Raw genomic sequence first — 16,818 nt, 5'->3', positions numbered from 1 at the left:
TGAGAGCAGCCTCTTTTTAAAGTGTGATGTTTTGCCTTTCCACCTAAAGACCAGGAGAGAATTTGGGCCCTTACTGACCTGTCCTCCTTCAGGGACATGAGCATTCCCTATAGATTAGGGTTCTTCTTATCCTCCTATACTAATTTCTTAAATTGTTAGGATCAAAGTTGGTTATCACAGTAGTTAAAAAATAATTTCATGGCGGGGCGCCATGGCTCATGCCTGTAATCCTAGCACTTTGGGAGGTCAAGGCGGGCGGATCACCTGAGGTCAAGAGTTCGAGACCAGCCTGACCAACTTGGAGAAACGCCGTCTCAACTAAAAATACAAAATTAGCTGGGTGTGGTGGTGCATGCCTGTAATCCCAGGTACTCAAGAGGCCAAGGCAGGAGAATCGCTTGAACCCAGGAGGTGAGGTTGCGCTAAGCCAAGATCACGCCATTGCACTGCAGCCTGGGCAACAAGAGCAAAACTCTGTCTCAAATAAATAAATAAATATTATTGTGCCGTTTGTTTGTGCTGCGTCTTTAGATTAGGTATATTCTAATGTGTCCTTCCTCCCCTAATTTTTTTTTTAGATGGAGTCTCGCTCTGTCTCCAGGCTGGAGTGCAGTGGCACGATCTCGGCTCACTGCAACCTCCACTTTCCAGGTTCAAGCAGTTCTCCTGCCTCAATCTCCCGAGTAGCTGGGACTACAGGCGTGTGCCACCACGCCTGGCTCATTTTTGTATTTTTAGTAGAGACGGGGTTTCACCATGTTGGCCAGGATGGTCTTGATCTCTTGACCTCATGATCTGCCTGCCTTGGTCTCCCAAAGTGCTGGATTACAGGCGTGAGCCACGGTGCCCGGCCTAAATAAATAATTTCATAAGCATATACAATCCGCTCCCCACTAAGAATTAGGGTCAAGGACATTCTGCTTGAACACTTGCAATTACCTAGATCTAGTTGGCCTTTGGTTGATAGATCCTCTGCCTCAGAATTTCATTGAGTTTTTTTCTTCCTTGCCTTTGGGTATTTACTTGCCACTTCCTAAGAATTCTTGTAGAAGGCAGTTGCCCAAGAGCACTGAGTACTTCTCTACTATCCTATTATTAGCTTCTATCTGTTAGTGTAACTTCAAAACTTTTAAGAGCAGTGAAGTTGGTCAGGGACATGTGGCCACTTATTACCTAAAGAAAACATTTGTTCCCTGTTCATTTTATTTTAGGGACCAGATCTAACATTGTAGTGTCGAACCAGATAGACTTCTACTGTTTCATCAAACTCCCTTCTTAACTAGACCTAGACTTTCTACTCCAATCAGGCTAATCTGCTTACTGAATGTGACATATTTATTCCTAGTTCCATACCTTTGCACATGCCGTACTCTCCACTAACTATACTTAAAAGTCCACAAATTTTTTGTTTAGTAACAGACTTAGGTACTTCTAAGCAATTATTAACACAATATTCCTTAGTTTTCATATGTTGGTTATTCATAAGTATATTTATATGTATATTTATTTTTATGTATGTTACTATGTAAATATGGTTTGCAGTTGTTTTTGTGTGGAATCTTGTCTTTCCATATAAGTTGTAAGCTCCTTGAGAGCAGGATCCATGTCATTCCTTTATTTTTATAAATTACTCCCCCTATCATTCCTTTACAGTGCCTAGTGCTACTCATTATGTGTTCATTGAATTTGACTGACATAGTTAAAAACTTAAGGTTTATTTTAGACTTTAAAGGAAACAAAAGACTTTAGAGTCCTCTCTTTGTAATTCTGCCCCTCTCATTTGTTTACCCTGGGTTTTTTACTGTTCTTTTCCTTCTCCCCTCCCACCTTTCCCTGGCTCTTTGCCTCCATTCCATGAGGCATACAGTAAGGCTGCCTGCTAGTAAGCAGTCAGATAAGTGGGTACTTATCCAGCCATTCTCTTTTCAGAGCATATAATACTATCTTAGCCAAATTTGCCTTTGCTTCACTCATCATGCAGCCTTCTGGGTTGGTTGCTATATATATCTTTTTTCCATGATGTCCCATTCTCTTCCACAGCACTGAGGTCTTATGAATTTTTCTACTTTCTTTTTGCTGTTGATGAATTGTTTCATTATTAAATATATGCATGTATCAAAGCTATTCATACTCCATGTGTCATTTCTGATTGTATCCCAAACATTAGTAGATACTCTCCTCTTAGGGAATTAAAGATAATGAAGAAGCCTCTTTGGGATTCATTTTATACTCGATTCTGACCCCAGTAGTAGTAGTAATAGTTAACAGTGCACCACAGGAAGTTGGAAGACATTTGGGGTATTGCTTTGGTTATGCTTTTGTTTTGATTTTAAAATCCTACCTGATTCCAAAAAGGATTTGAAGCTGTTGAATTTGGAGTTAGCCTGCCCCCTTACCTCTGGGCCAAAACTAAAGTAATGAAAACTAGTTTCTGTACAGAAGGTTTTTTTTTTTTTTTTTTTTGAACTACCCAAAAAACAATCTTTAGCAATTGAGAAGCATTAGAGGATTGGTCAAAGACAGCATTCTTCCTAGAGCTACTGCTTTCAGAGTCAATAAAGGATGCCATTTTGTTATTTTGGAGCACAGTTTTTTAATATTAATGCCTATATCTTGTTCTATTATCCAAGCCAACTTACGACCTTCTGTACTTGGGTGTTGCACCAATTGTAAGGGAAGCATGAGAAAAAAAAGTATCTGTGCAAAATCATCTGTATTCTGAGTGGTCATGAAGAATAATAAAAAGTGGATCTCCCACGCCATATGAAGAATGGTAGTTACGAAATAATGTCCACTGTTTTTTTTTTTTTCCCATCTATAGTCTTACCAATGTCCATTGGTTTTTGAAGGCCAAGACCATTGGAAATCATACTAAGATCAGTGTAGGTACCAGAAATTGGTTCAGGCACACCTGTTCCCGTTTGCATAATATCTACAGCTCCTTTGATGACAGGTCTATTCTGTACCAGATGGATAATAGGCTCTCATCCTAGAAACTTTTATTTATTTATTTATTTATTTATTTAGAGTCAGAGTCTGGCTCTGTCGCCCAGGCTGGAGTGCAGTGGCGCAATCTCGGCTCACTGCAAGCTCCGCCTCCCAGGTTCACGCCATTCTCCTGCCTCAGCCTCTCCGAGTAGCTGGGACTACAGGCGCCCGCCACCACGCCCGGCTAATTTGGCTAATTTTTTTGTATTTTAAGTAGAGACGGGGTTTCACCATGGTCTCGATCTCCTGACCTCGTGATCCGCCCGCCTCGGCCTCCCAAAGTGCTGGGATTACTGGCGTGAGCCACCGCGCCCGGCCTCCTAGAATTAAGGTTATATCTGTATATGCATTTACAGACAAACACATTGTTCTGATAAATCTTAATACTAACATCAAATTGATACAATGGCAGCAGTAGCCAGGAGAGAATTTGGCTGACAGATTTTTTTTTTTTTTTGAGACGGAGTTTCCCTCTTGTTGCCCAGGCTGGACTGCAATGGCACGATCTAGGCTCACCACAACCTCCGCCTCCGGAGTTCAAGCGATTTTCCTGCCTCAGCCTCCCGAGTAGCTGGGGTTACAGGCATGTGCCACCACAGCCAGCTAATTTTGTATTTTTAGTAGAGATGGGGTTTCTCCATGTTGGTCAGGCTGGTCTCGAACCCCTGACCTTAGGTGATCCACCCACCTCGGCCTCCCAAAGTGCTGGGATTACGGGCGTGAGCTACCGCGCCCGTCTTGGCTGACAGATTTTGATACACAGGGAAATGTATTTGGCCAAGTCTTTTTTTTTTTTTTTTTTTTTGAGATGGAATTTCGCTCTTGTTGCCCAGGCTGGAGTGCAGTGGTGAGACCTTGGCTCACCACAACCTCCACCTCCTGGGTTCAAGCGATTCTCCTGCCTCAGCCTCCCGAGTAGCTGGGATTACAGGTGCCTGCCACCATGCCCGGCTAATTTTTTTTTTGTATTTTTACTAGAGACGGGGGTTTCACTATGTTGGCCAGGCTGGTCTCGAACTCCTGACCTCAGGCGATCCACCCACCTCAGCCTCCCATAGTGCTGGGATTACAGGCGTGAGCCACCGCGCCCGGTTTAAGGCCAAGTCTTATTACTCATATGACTCCTTAGTGTCTCGAGCTCCTATCGTGTAAGACCATGCAATTATGTTACTCCTTGAGAAATTCCTTTAATAATCTGGAAGGATTCCCTCACTCACAACTTTAAAAAAGAGATTTCTTGGCCAGGAATGGTGGCTCATGTCTGTAATCCCAGCACTTTGGGAGGCCGAGGTGGGTGGATCACTTGAGGTCTGGAGTTCGAAACCAGCTTGACCAACAGGGCGAAACCCCATCTCTACTAAAAATACAAAAATTAGCTGGGCGTGGTGGTGGGCGCCTTTCCTACCCACCTTTATTATCAAAATACAAAGAAAAAAGAAGTAGAAAACCCTAACCACCTATTTCTGAATCCAAAGTATGGAGTAACCAAACGGGGCCAGGGAGTTTTCCCTTCTCTGAAGAGAGAACAAGGCGCCGCCTCCAATCTACACTACGCCCAGTAATGCAATGACAAGCCCTGAAAACTCCACAGCGTCCCAAGCAGTCCCTCGCGGCTCGGCCCGGCTCGGACCCCGCGGCCCGGCAGCCACTCTCTCCCCCGGCCTCTCACAAAGGAGACTAGTTCAGTCCGGAGCATCACCCCGCACCTGATCCCTCACAACTCGGGGGCGAGCAGGGGGTGGAAAAGAGAGGAGGAGGAGTTACTTAAATCAAATCTCTGAGAGCCTCAGCTTTTGCTGAGGATAGAATTCAAGATAGAATTGCTTGAACCCGGAATGCAGAGGTTGCAGTGAGCCGAGATTGCCCCACTGCACTCCAGCCTGGGTGACTGCGCGAGACTCCGTCTCAAACAAACAAACAAAATTAGGCCTTTAAAAAAAAAAAAAGGGGCCGGGCGCTTGTAATCCCAGCACTTTGGGAGGCCGAGGCGGGCGGATCACGAGGTCAGGAGATCGAGACCACAGTGAAACCCCGTCTCTACTAAAAATACAAAAAATTAGCCGGGCGTGGTGGCGGGCGCCTGTAGTCCCAGCTACTCGGAGAGGCTGAGGCAGGAGAATGGCGTGAACCCGGGAGGCGGAGCTTGCAGTGAGCCGAGATTGCGCCACTGCACTCCAGCCTGGGTGACAGAGCAAGACTCCGTCCCCCCAAAAAAAAAAATATAAATAAAAATAAAAAATAAAAAATAAAAAGGGATTCCTCCTTAAGTCCTGTTCTTGATTTCCAACTGATTCACAGTGCCCCTACTGGAAAATTTGCAGTGAATCCTAAAGCTTAGTAGCACCTAGAATAGATACATGTCCTGATATTTTGAGTGAGGTGTCCATAAAGGATTACCCTAGGAAAGTGCAACTTTCACTCTCATTAGAATAATTAATTTTTGCTTATTTGATTTGTTAAAATTGCTTTACTCCTACAGTTAAGTGAGAGGGTGGTGGTGGTTGCCCGTAACCACATATGGCATTATTCCAGAGTTTCACGTCGTGACTGAGGGGCCTCCTAAGTGTATACAGGAGAGTATGTTCCGGCTGGACCTAGATAGTCGGACAGAACGCCGACAGGGGCTTCAGATTCTTTAAGCACTCTCACCCAGTCCCCGAGTCCGAGCCAAGATGGCTTCCCAGAAGTAGGTAACTAAGTGTTGTTTTAGTTCAGAGCGCCCCCAATGGCGGGGGTCAAAAAAAAGAAACCGAGGGGCCTGGCCGCCTGTGAACTGAGTAGTCAGAGGCGAGCCGCCGCCAGATTTTATTTTCAATCAGGCATATTTGTGGTCGCCTACGTACCCGTCTCATCCTCCTAGGACCTTCCACCCTCAAGAGACTTCCTGGATGGCGCTCACACTAGCTCTCTGGAAGAGGCCGGGCTTCGGTGCTGCCATTGGCGGATGGGAGCGCAGGGGGGCGGAGCCTAGGGAGAATGGACTACTAGCAAGCTAGATTGAGGCGAGGGCTGGCCATGCTCCGCCGGAAGGCGCCTTGTTCTCGGAGAGGGTGAGTTGAAACGCTGCCTGGAAAGGAAGCACCAGGACTTGCACAGGTAGGCTTCCCGCTCACACCCGCTCCTCAGTGCTGGGCCAGGAGTCAGCAAAAGCTGAGGCTCTCAGAGATTTGATTTAAGTAACTCCTCCTCCTCTCTTTTCCACCCCCTGCTCGCCCCCGAGTTGTGAGGGATCAGGTGCGGGGTGATGCTCCGGACTGAACTAGTCTCCTTTGTGAGAGGCCGGGGGAGAGAGTGGCTGCCGGGCCGCGGGGTCCGAGCCGGGCCGAGCCGCGAGGGACTGCTTGGGACGCTGTGGAGTTTTCAGGGCTTGTCATTGCATTACTGGGCGTAGTGTAGATTGGAGGCGGCGCCTTGTTCTCTCTTCAGAGAAGGGAAAACTCCCTGGCCCCGTTTGGTTACTCCATACTTTGGATTCAGAAATAGGTGGTTAGGGTTTTCTACTTCTTTTTTCTTTGTATTTTGATAATAAAGGTGGGTAGGAAAGCATGGGGTAAGTGTATGCAGATTGTTACTCATTCTCAGGTGTAAGTTCTGTGGGTCTCCTGGGAGTGAACAGCAGGCTGTTGGAGAATGTTTAGAGATGGTGGGAAGAGAGGAGCTCAAGCCTTGCATCTTCCTTGACAGGTCTGCAGAGCTCACTGGTTTTCCGTTGCATTATGTAAACTCTTCACTGATAGAAGACCCCTCCCCCTGCCTTGGAGCGAATGCAGTTTCTTTATTTACCTGTCTCTAGTGTCGCAGGGAATTTCCCTCTAGCAGCTGTGCAAATGCAGCAGTCTCTTGCTTTTTAAGAGACAGTCTTGAAGCGATTAGGGTCTTCACAGAAAAGGTATATAGTGGACCGATCTCTTGTATGCTAAGCAAAGTGAGCCAGAAGTCAAAGATTTAGAACTCTGTCTTTTTCTATTAAAGAATAAACAGCGGAGCGCCCCAAACACAAGCCAGGGGAGCTGCCTTGTCAGTGTCTGCTGCATCCCACCATCACACCATCGTCCACAGATCGTTTCATCTCCATGCTTTTCTGAGTTTGTCGACTCAGTCAAGGATTCTCAGCCTAGGTTAGCATCTGCTGAAGTCATCTGGTGTGAGGCACATTACATATCGAAAGTGAGTTTGTGATTTGGATAGTGTCGTGTGTTAGTTAATTAGATCGTGTCTTCTGTTTAGGAATTTCTTTTGTATTGGTCACCCAGTAGGTTTCAGAACAAATTCTAGTCAACCTCATAGAGCAAGATGTGAGAAACTTATTTCAAGTACTTTGGAATTATCCCAACCCTTAAAAAAATAGTTATGATAAGAAAAACATTTTCCATGTAAGAAGACCTTCTGTTGCAAGAGAGGCGCGTCAGTGGATCTGAAGGCAAGTGAAAGACATTGGCCAAAGAGAGAGTAGGCAAGTGTGAAGAGACAGGCTTGGGAGAAGGTTTAAAACTGAAATAGTGGGCTAGGCGCCGTGGCTCATGCTTGTAATCCCAGCACTTTGGGAGGTGGAGGCGGGCGGATCACTTGAAGTCAGGAGTTCGAGACCAGCCTGACCAACATGGTGAAACCCCGTCTCTAAAAGTACAAAAAATACCAAAAAAAAAATTAGCCGGGCATTGTGATGCGCGCCTGTAGTCCCAGCTACATGGGAGGCCAAGGCATGAAAATCGCTTGAACCCTGGAGGTGGAGATTGCAGTGAGCCAAGATCGTGCCACTGCATTCCGGCCTGGGCGACACAGCCAGAGTGAAATAGCAAAGGAGTAATGGATTGGGATAAGGGATATAATGGAACAGTGTATGAGTACTTGAACAGTTTTTGTATTCTCCATGTTTGATCTGTCCTGTGCATCTGCTCTTTTGGTTTTGTCAGTTTTCTTTTCTTTTTTGAGACGGCGTCTTGCTCTGTCACCAAGGCTGGAGTGCAATGGCATGATCTGGGCTCACTGCAACCTCCGCCTCCCAGGTTCAAGTAATTCTCCTGCCTCAGCCTTCTGAGTAGCTGGGATTACAGGCGCCCGCCACCACGCTCAGCTAATTTTTTTTTTTTATTTTTAGTAGAGACGGGGTTTCACCGTATTGGCTAGGCTGGTCTTGAACTTCTGACCTCGAGATCCTCCCACCTCGGCCTCCCGAAGTGCTGGGATTACAGGCGTGAGCCACTTTTCTAAGCAAAACTACCACGTAAGATTAATTTGTGGGTATCAAAACTGTGTTTGCTTACTGAAGAAATAAGATTTGATATTCTCATCTGTGAAAGGACTAACATTCAGATGAATGCTAAATGCTTTAGTGAACTGTTTGTCTACAGCTCTGGAAGAGTTGAGCTATCTTCTGAGCTTACATTGAGCCTAATACTTGGGAGGAAAACAGAAGACAAACATTTCTCCCGAGTCTCCACTTTCACCTCTAGAATCACTCTACTTCTGGAGTTGCATTTGAGCAAGTCCTTGACCTGCAGGTCTTCGCATGACCTGTCCTTACATTACTGTGACCATTGTGGTATGATATTTACTATTTTACCTTTAGCAGTTGATAGACTATCATGTTTCTTATCTCACTTTAACTTTCTATATCCCGTCTTTCATGATCTATGATCTTTTATTCTTTTGTCTCACCAAGTGGTGATCTTTTCATCTTCCTGTAATTTTGTGCACTTTCCTTTTCGCTTAATTCACTGACATTGTATGTTTTTGCTTCTGTTTAGCTGAAACCTTTTAGGGAATGTAATTTTTGTATTTTTAGTAGAGATGGGATTTCACCATATTGGCCAGGCTGGTCTTTAACTCCTGACCTCGTGAAAATTGAAACCTTTTAGGGAATCTAATTTTCAAGACGTGGTCTTTCTTTGGTACCTAGTACCCAAATGAGAGTTGTCTGTCTGTCTTTCTTTCTCCTTTCTTTCTTTCTGTCTGTCTGTCTTTCTGTCTTTCTTTCTTTCTTTTCTGTCTGTCTTTCTTTCTTTCTTTTCTGTCTTTCTTTCTTTCTTTCTGAGACGGGGGTCCATCTTGCCCCAGCTGGTCTTGAACTCCTCGGCTCAAGTGATCCTCCCACCTTGGCCTCCCAAAGTGCTGGGATTACAGGTGTGGGCTACCACACCCAGCCTGACAGTTGTATTTTTTTTTTTTTTTTTGAGACGGAGTCTCGCTGTGTCACCCAGGCTGGAATGCAGTGATGCGATCTCTGCTCACTGCAAGCTCTGCCTCCCAGTTCAAGCGATTCTTCTGCCTCAGCCTTCTGAGTAGCTGGGACTACAGGTGCGCACCACCACGCCCGGCTAATTTTTGTATTTTTAGTAGAGACAGGGTTTCACCATATTGGCCAGGCTGGTCTTTAACTCCTGAACTCGTGATCGGCCTGTCTCGGCCACCCAAAGTGCTGGGATTACAGGCGTGAGCCACTGCGCCCGGCTGACAGTTGTATCTCTATGTAATGAGGTTGTTGTATGAAGTTTTCTTTTTTTTTTTTTTTTTGAGATGAGTCTCCCTATGTCACCCAGGCTGTAGTGCAGTGGCGCGATCTCGGCTCTCTGCAACCTCCGCCTCCTGGGTTCAAGTGATTCTCCTGCTTCAGCTTCCCAAGTAGCTGGGGTTAAGGCGTGTGCCACAATGCCCGGCTAATGTTTTGTATTTTTAGCAGAGACAGGGTTTCACCATGTTGGCCAGGCTTGTCTCAAACTCCTGACCTCAGGCTGATCTGCTGCCTCGGACTCCCAAAGTGCTAGGATTACAAGCGTGAGCCACCACACCTGGCCTGAAGTTTTCTTTTACTTAAAGTTTATTTAACATTTATTGCATTCTGGCTGGGTGCAGTGGCTCACTCCTGTAATCTCAGCACTTTGGGAGGCCAAGGCGGGCATCCTAGGCAACATGGTGAAACTCCGTCTCTACTTAAAAAAACAGAAAAATTAGCTGGGCGTGGTGGCGCGGTCCTGTAGGCCCAGCTACTCGGGAGGCTGAGGCAGGAGAATCGCTTGAACTGGGGAGGCAGAGATGGCAGTGAGCCGAGATCGCGCCACTGCACTGTAGCCTGGTGACAGAGCGGGACTCCATCTCAAAACGACAACAAAACATTTACTGCATTCTAGATTTTGTCTTGGATAACCTTTTTCTCCTTTAATCTCTCAGTTTTGTGGGTGAGTAAACTTTAAATGAAACTCTAAAGTTTTCATTGTATTTGTATTGTAAAATAAGTCCACCTCTTTGTAGTTACTTAATGTTTTACGTTTAAACTACAAAGTATCTTAATCTCTGAGGTTTCTCCTTAAGCTGTTCTCTAGGTAACATTTCTTTTGCCCTTTTATTATTAATTATATAGTTTCCATCCTTCACTAGGCCCTTAGTTTGTTAATGTTACATGAAGCAAAATGGTCAACTTCAAAATATCTTATTTGTTGCCTTCAGGTTGCAGCAGGAGACTTAAAGCTCGTAATTTCTACCCATTAATTCTATGGTAGAGGATAATAAAAATTCCAGCAGTCATAGATAGAAATTAGCCTGGCATAGATCATTACTTTTTTTTTTTGAGACAGAGTCTCTGTTGCCCAGGGTGGAGTGCAATGGGGCGATCTTGGCTCAGCACAACCTCCGCTTCCTGGGTTCAAGTGACTCTCCTGCCTCAGCCTCCCGAGTAGCTGGGACTATAGGCGCATGCCATCATGCCCGGCTAATTTTTGTATTTTTAGTAGAGTCGGGGTTTCACTATGTTGGCCAGGCTGGTCTCAAACTCCTAGGCTCAAGCTATCCTCCTGCCTCTGCCTCCCTAAGAGCTGGGATTACAGGTGTGAGCTACCGCGCTCTGCTGATAATTACTTTTACATTAGTCTTCAGCAGGGAAAGATCCAGGAATATATTTTAAGCAGTGGAGCAGTGTAGGGATCTTAGACAACATTCTAACCTCTTCAAATTCAGATTCTCCTGTAGTATGTTCTCACTAGTTTGTTTGGAAAGAGTTTCCAGAACTATGATTTACTGTTATGTGTAATTATTAAGAAAGGGTTGACCTTGTCATTTAAGGAGTGAAATATCCCTGATTTTCTTTCCTTTGTATATTAATATTTCCATAGATATTTATTGTATATGACTTCATTTTATTTGTTGTTTATTTCATTTAAAAAAGATAATTAAATAGCATGCTACTGAAATTACCAGATAATTTCCAGGACTGTGCTTCATTGCTCCCTTGTATGTTAGCACCTTAAATGTGATAGTGCCAATCCTTTGGGTAGTGTCTCAATATTCCAGTGATTAGTAATTTCCTAATAACACCTTTTTGTTTTCAGAGTCTGTAATTCTTCTAAGACTATGTCAGTAGTTTTCCAATAAAGGATATATATTAACTGAATTCTTAATTTTATTTGAGAAGAGGGATACTCAACAGCTATAAGGTCTTACACTTTTTTTTTCTTTTTTTCTGTTTTTTTTTTTTTTTTTTTTTTTTTTAAGAGACAGGATCTTACTCTGTTTGTTATGTAGGCTGGAGCGCAGTGGTGCAATTATAGCTCACTGCAACCTCAAACTTTTTGGCCCAAGTAGTCCTCCCGTCTCAGCCTCCCAAGTAGCTGGGGTTACAGGCTGGCCCATGTCACAGTGCTCAGCTGAGAGTTGTAAAATGTTTAAGGTTTCTCAGATTGTCTCTTGTGTTATTATAGAAACCTTTGGAATTTCCTGCTTTCTTTTTTTCTTCCACATACTTTGGGGATGCACTATATCTTTGGGGCTTATTTCTTTGGGACATGGTTATTCAGAAGTACATTGTCATATTAGTGATATGGGAATTTCTTTTTGGTTAGTTCTAGAAGAAACCAGTGATTTCTATAGTTTGGCTGTCTATTTAGATAGACCCAAATCATAACAGAATTTCGTGTATGGAACATGATTTTATCAGATATACATCTATCTAAGTAAACATCACTAATGGTAAGATGTTTCTGGATTTTTGAATTTTTTCATCTTTTTTTTCATTTTCTATTGCTGCTGCACAAATTAGTGGATTTTTGAATAGGGGCTAGCAAGTTGCACGAACATTGAACTTTTACTCAGTATTTTTCATTTCTTCTACTCAGTACCCAGTCATTCTTGTTTTTCCTCCCCTTCCTGGGTCTGGGGCACATTAGTCAGTTCTTCCTTAATTTGCATATCAATTCTCCTATAAAATGTAGTGCTTTCGCCTGTTTTACAAATATGACTGCTTTTTTAAATGAAAATTTAAATATATAGTGTAGGCAATGGTTACTTCCTTTCACTACGCTCCCGAAAGTCATGGGAGTCAAAAGCTAAGTAAGCTGGATCTGGGCATGTGAACTACCAAGGGACAGTCTAGTCAGTTGGAAACTAAAAGTTACCACAAGCAGGTATTGTGAAGTAAATGGAATACTTAAGAAATAGACACTGACATATTCCTACAAACTAAAAGTGATTAGTTGAATTACCTGGGATGTTACTCTAGATCACAAGTGCTGGTTGAAATCTGTTTCATGGTTATGATGTTAAAGACTTGTGCTGCTTTCTCAGCACGGTAGTTCTGGAGTCCTTTCATCCTGCCCAGCAGTCCTGCCATTCTAATTGTGCAACTTTTACATCTATTTCGGTATCCCTCCATTCTGCCTAACAGATCAGCTCTGCCAAGTCTCTGAGGAGTAATTTTGCTTTGAGAGAAGCCTTCAGTGGTACTGTTTTAAGATATTGGATGGAGAATAATAAATTCCTTTTTATTTGCCTACTATGTGCCAAACATTATATGTTATCTTTTAAGAATAACTGAAATGTATGTGGTGCTAGTTTCATTTTACAGGGAAAATAAAAAAAGACTTTGAGGTTAGTAACACAACCAAGAGTAGGAGGAACTCTGGTCTGACTTCAAAGCCCCATTTATTATCCAGCCTCCCTCCTTTTATTTTATTTTATTTATTTATTTTGTGATGAAGTCTCACTCTGTCGCCCAGGCTGGAGTGCAGTGGCACGATCTCGGCTCACTGCAAGCTCCGCCTCCCGGGTTCTCACCATTCTCCTGCCTCAGCCTCCCGAGTAACTGGGACTACAGGGGCCCGCCACCACGCCTGGCTAATTTTTTGTATTTTTAGTAGAGACGGGGTTTCACCTTGTTAGCCAGGATGGTCTTGATCTCCTGAGCTCGTGATCTGCCCGCCTCGGCCTCCCAAAGTACTGAGATTACAAGTGTGAGCCACCGTGCCCAGCCCAGCCTCCCTCCTTTTAAAAGTTCAGTGCTGGTCCAGGTGCAGTGGCTCACACCTGTAATCCCAGCACTTTGGGAGGGGGAGGCGGGCGGATCATGAGGTCAGGAGTTTGAGACCAGCCTGACCAACATGGTGAAACCTCCGTCTCTACTAAAAATTAAAAAAAAAAAAAAATTAGCTGGGTGTAGTGGCGTGTGCCTGTAGTCCCAGCTACTCAGGAGGCTGAGGCAGGAGAATCGCTTGAATCTGGGAGGCGGAGCTTTCAGTGAGCTGAGATTGAGCCACTGCACTCCAGCCTGGGTGACTGAGTGAGACTGCGTCTCAAAAAACAAAAAAAAGTTCAGTGCTGACCCCTGTGTGCAAACTGTCTTTGACCACAGCACTAGACAGGTAGGTATTCAGTAGCCTGTTAAAGCTGTGCCTTTGAAAATTGTAGAACCTTGAGAATGTAAGATTTATTTATGTCTTTGTATCTCTGTTAAAACGAAAAAGAATAGTTTGTTTCTTTTATTTAACTCAGTTATTTTGAAGATAAGATTATGTGAAATACTTTAAGCTGTACAGGGGAAAATGACTTGGTCAGTCTTGCATATAACTCACTTTTTTAGCCAATGCAAGTCAGTTTAGCCCATTAAAATTTCATGAATCCCATGTCACTGGGGTCAGTTTTTAGGCACAAGTCTGATAATAACAGTGTTTTATGATGTTTCTCCTCCCACACATACTCTTTTAGCATAATGGTTGCAGTGAAAACAATTCCGTATAGCCTCTGGTTATTAAGTAAATATTTATATATTTCTATTAGGCTGAACAAATTTATGTGTACTTGGCTCAGTTAAAATAGGACATGCAGGAATGTATGTGGGGGAGCATGAAGAGGACAGGAATCTGTTACCTAAATTAACATATATTGTTACTTATGTTGGATCCTCAAAAGTGGTAGTATAAGGTGAACATTGGCCCAGTTAGAGATTTCTCATCTAGAACACAGAGTATTGTATTCACCTTAGTGACCATGAGCCAGTGAAGAGCAACTTTTCCAGATCCAGTCCAAACTTGACCTAAGTCAAATGTTCCCCAAAGATTAGGCTCTTATTTTCTGTATTCAGACTTAGGCCAAAACTTGAGGGTTTTACTGGAAAAAAAAAAAAATCTACAATGAGGTTGACTTAGGAAAAAAAAAAGAGAATCCATGCTCTATTTTTGAGTCATAAGGATATAGTGTTATCCGGCTGGGCGCAGTGGCTCACGCCTGTAATCCTAGCACTTTGAGAGACTGAGGCAAGTTGATCACCTGAGGTTGGGAGTTTGAGAGCAGCCTGACCAATATGGTTAAACCCCGTCTGTACTAAAAATACAAAAATTAGCCAGACGTGGTGGTGTGTGCCTGTACTCCCAGCTACTCAGGAGGCTGAACTGGGAGAATCACTTGAACCCTGGAGGAGGAGGTTGCAGTGAGCTGAGATCGCGCTGCTGCATTCAAACCTGGGCAACAGGGGGAGACCCTGTCTCAAACAAACAAACAAAAAAGGATATAGTGTCATCCGTTCACTTCTTGCCACAGCTGGAATTGGTCACCACTGAGGCATTATAGTCCTAACCCTGACGGGGTAACTAACATTTCATTACTGTCAACAGCGAGGACCTCACTCTAGAAAACAGTCTTTTATGTGTAGTGCCATACAACCCCTTTTGCTTTATGTAAAAGCTGTGTCTGCCATAGCTACTCAAAAGTGAAGGTGCTTGTAATTTTATGATACTTCTTCTGAATGTTTCTGGTAGGAAACTGTGCTACTGCCCTTTTGTTGTCATGCAGTCTGAGTGAGGGAAGCCGTTGCTTTGGCTCAGAAACTTCTCTCCCACACACCTTCAACTGGAAATTCAGTGCATTCCTTCAACAAAAATACATTGAATGCCCATTACCACCCGATAAGCAAAGGGAATACTGTAATGGACAAGTCATAGACAAGCCCTTACCCTTGTGGAACTTGCATTCTAATGGGGGAGAGAGAGTGGACATCAAACAATTATATAATCAGTTATTCAATCTTTACAACAAAGGAGAAGTACTGGATGTTATAAGACAATTTATAATGGGGCATGTAACCTAGAGCATAGTATAGTAAGGTGGTTAAGAGTGTGTCTTCTGGAGCTACACTGCCTAAATTTGAATCTGGTACTACTTTTCACTAGCTGTAGGATATTGGGCAAGGTATTATCTCTTTGTGCCTCAGTTTCCACATCTGTGAAATAGAGATAGTTATTTTAGTCTTGTTAAGAAAATTAAATAAGAGGCCGGGAGCTGTGTCACGCCAAAGTAATCCTAGCACTTTGGGAAGCTGAGGCAGGCCAATCACTTGAGGCCAGGAGTTCCAGACCAGCCTGGGCAACATGGCAAAACCCTGTCTCTACCAAAAATGCAAAATTAGCCGAGCGTGGTGGCATGTGCCTGTTGTCCCAGCTGCTTGGGAGGCTGAAGCAGAGGAATTGCTTGAGCCTGGGAGACAGAGGTTGCAGTGAGCCGAGATGGTGCCACCTTCAGCTTGGGTGACAGAATGATACCCTGTCTCAAAAAAAAAAAAAAAAAAAGGAAGAAAAGTATATTAATACATTTTCATTGCTTAGAAGAGTGCCTGGCATATAATGTACATTCAAAAATTTTAGCTGTTACTAGTCTGGGAAATCAAGGGAAACTTTTTTCTTTTTTCTTTTTTTTTTTTTGAGACGGATTCTCGCTGTGCTACCCAGGCTGGAGTGCAGTGGCGCGATCTTGGCTCACTGCAACCTCTGCTGCCTGGGTTCAAGCAATTCTTTTCTGCCTCAGCCTCCCGAGTAGCTGGGATTACAGGTGCCTGCCACTGCACCTGGCTAATTTTTGTAGTTTTAGTAGAGACGGGGTTTCACCATCTTTTTTTTGAGATGGAGTCTCGCTCTGTCGCCAGGCTGGAGTGTAGTGGCACAATCTCGGCTCACTGCAACCTTCACCTCCTGGGTTCAACTGATTCTCCTGCCTCAGCCTCCCGAGTAGCTGGGATTACAGGTGCCCGCCAGCACGCCCAGCTGATTTTTGTACTTTTAGTAGAGACAGGGTTTCACCATCTTGGCCAGGCTGGTCTCGAACTCCTGACCTCGTGATCCACCTGCCTCGGCCTCCCAAAGTGCTGAGATTACAGGTCTGAGCCACCATGCCCAGCTGACTTTTTTTTTTTTTGAGACCAAATCCTGCTCTGTCGCCCAGGCTGGAGTGCAGTGGCACGATTTTGGCTCACTGCAACCTCTGCCTACTGGATTCAAGCAATTCTTCTGCCTCCCAGATTCAAGCAATTCTCCTGCCTCAGCCTCCCAGGTAGCTGGGATTACAGGCGCACACCACCATGCCTGGCTAAATTTTTATTTTATTTTATTTTATTTTATTTTTTATTTTTTTTTTTTTGAGATGGAGTCTCGCTCTATCGCCCAGGCTGGAGTGCAGTGGCGCAATCTCGGCTCACTGCAAGCTCCGCCTCCCGGGTTCATGCCATTCTCCTGCCTCAGCCTCTCCGAGTAGCTGGGACTACAGGCGCCCGCCACCACGCCCGGCTAATTTTTTGTATTT

General features: G+C 44.2%; 1 protein-coding gene across 3 annotated transcripts in view; it reads left to right on the top strand.

Annotated features, from left to right (window-relative positions):
* The first annotated feature begins 5,975 nt into the window (after positions 1 to 5,975).
* The window catches only part of CHD8 (chromodomain helicase DNA binding protein 8), a 71,868-nt gene continuing 61,025 nt past the window's right edge, over positions 5,976 to 16,818 (top strand). For all 3 annotated transcript variants that reach the window (XM_032180393.2, XM_032180387.2, XM_058429945.1), the window contains exon 1: positions 5,976 to 6,084. The gene's annotated coding sequence lies outside the window, so the exon portion shown is untranslated. The remainder of the gene's footprint in view (positions 6,085 to 16,818) is intronic.

The sequence above is a fragment of the Hylobates moloch genome, unplaced genomic scaffold (genome assembly GCF_009828535.3).
Source record: "Hylobates moloch isolate HMO894 unplaced genomic scaffold, HMol_V3 SCAFFOLD_16, whole genome shotgun sequence".
NCBI classification, from domain to species: domain Eukaryota; kingdom Metazoa; phylum Chordata; class Mammalia; order Primates; family Hylobatidae; genus Hylobates; species Hylobates moloch.
This window is presented reverse-complemented; position numbering and strand designations above follow the sequence as displayed.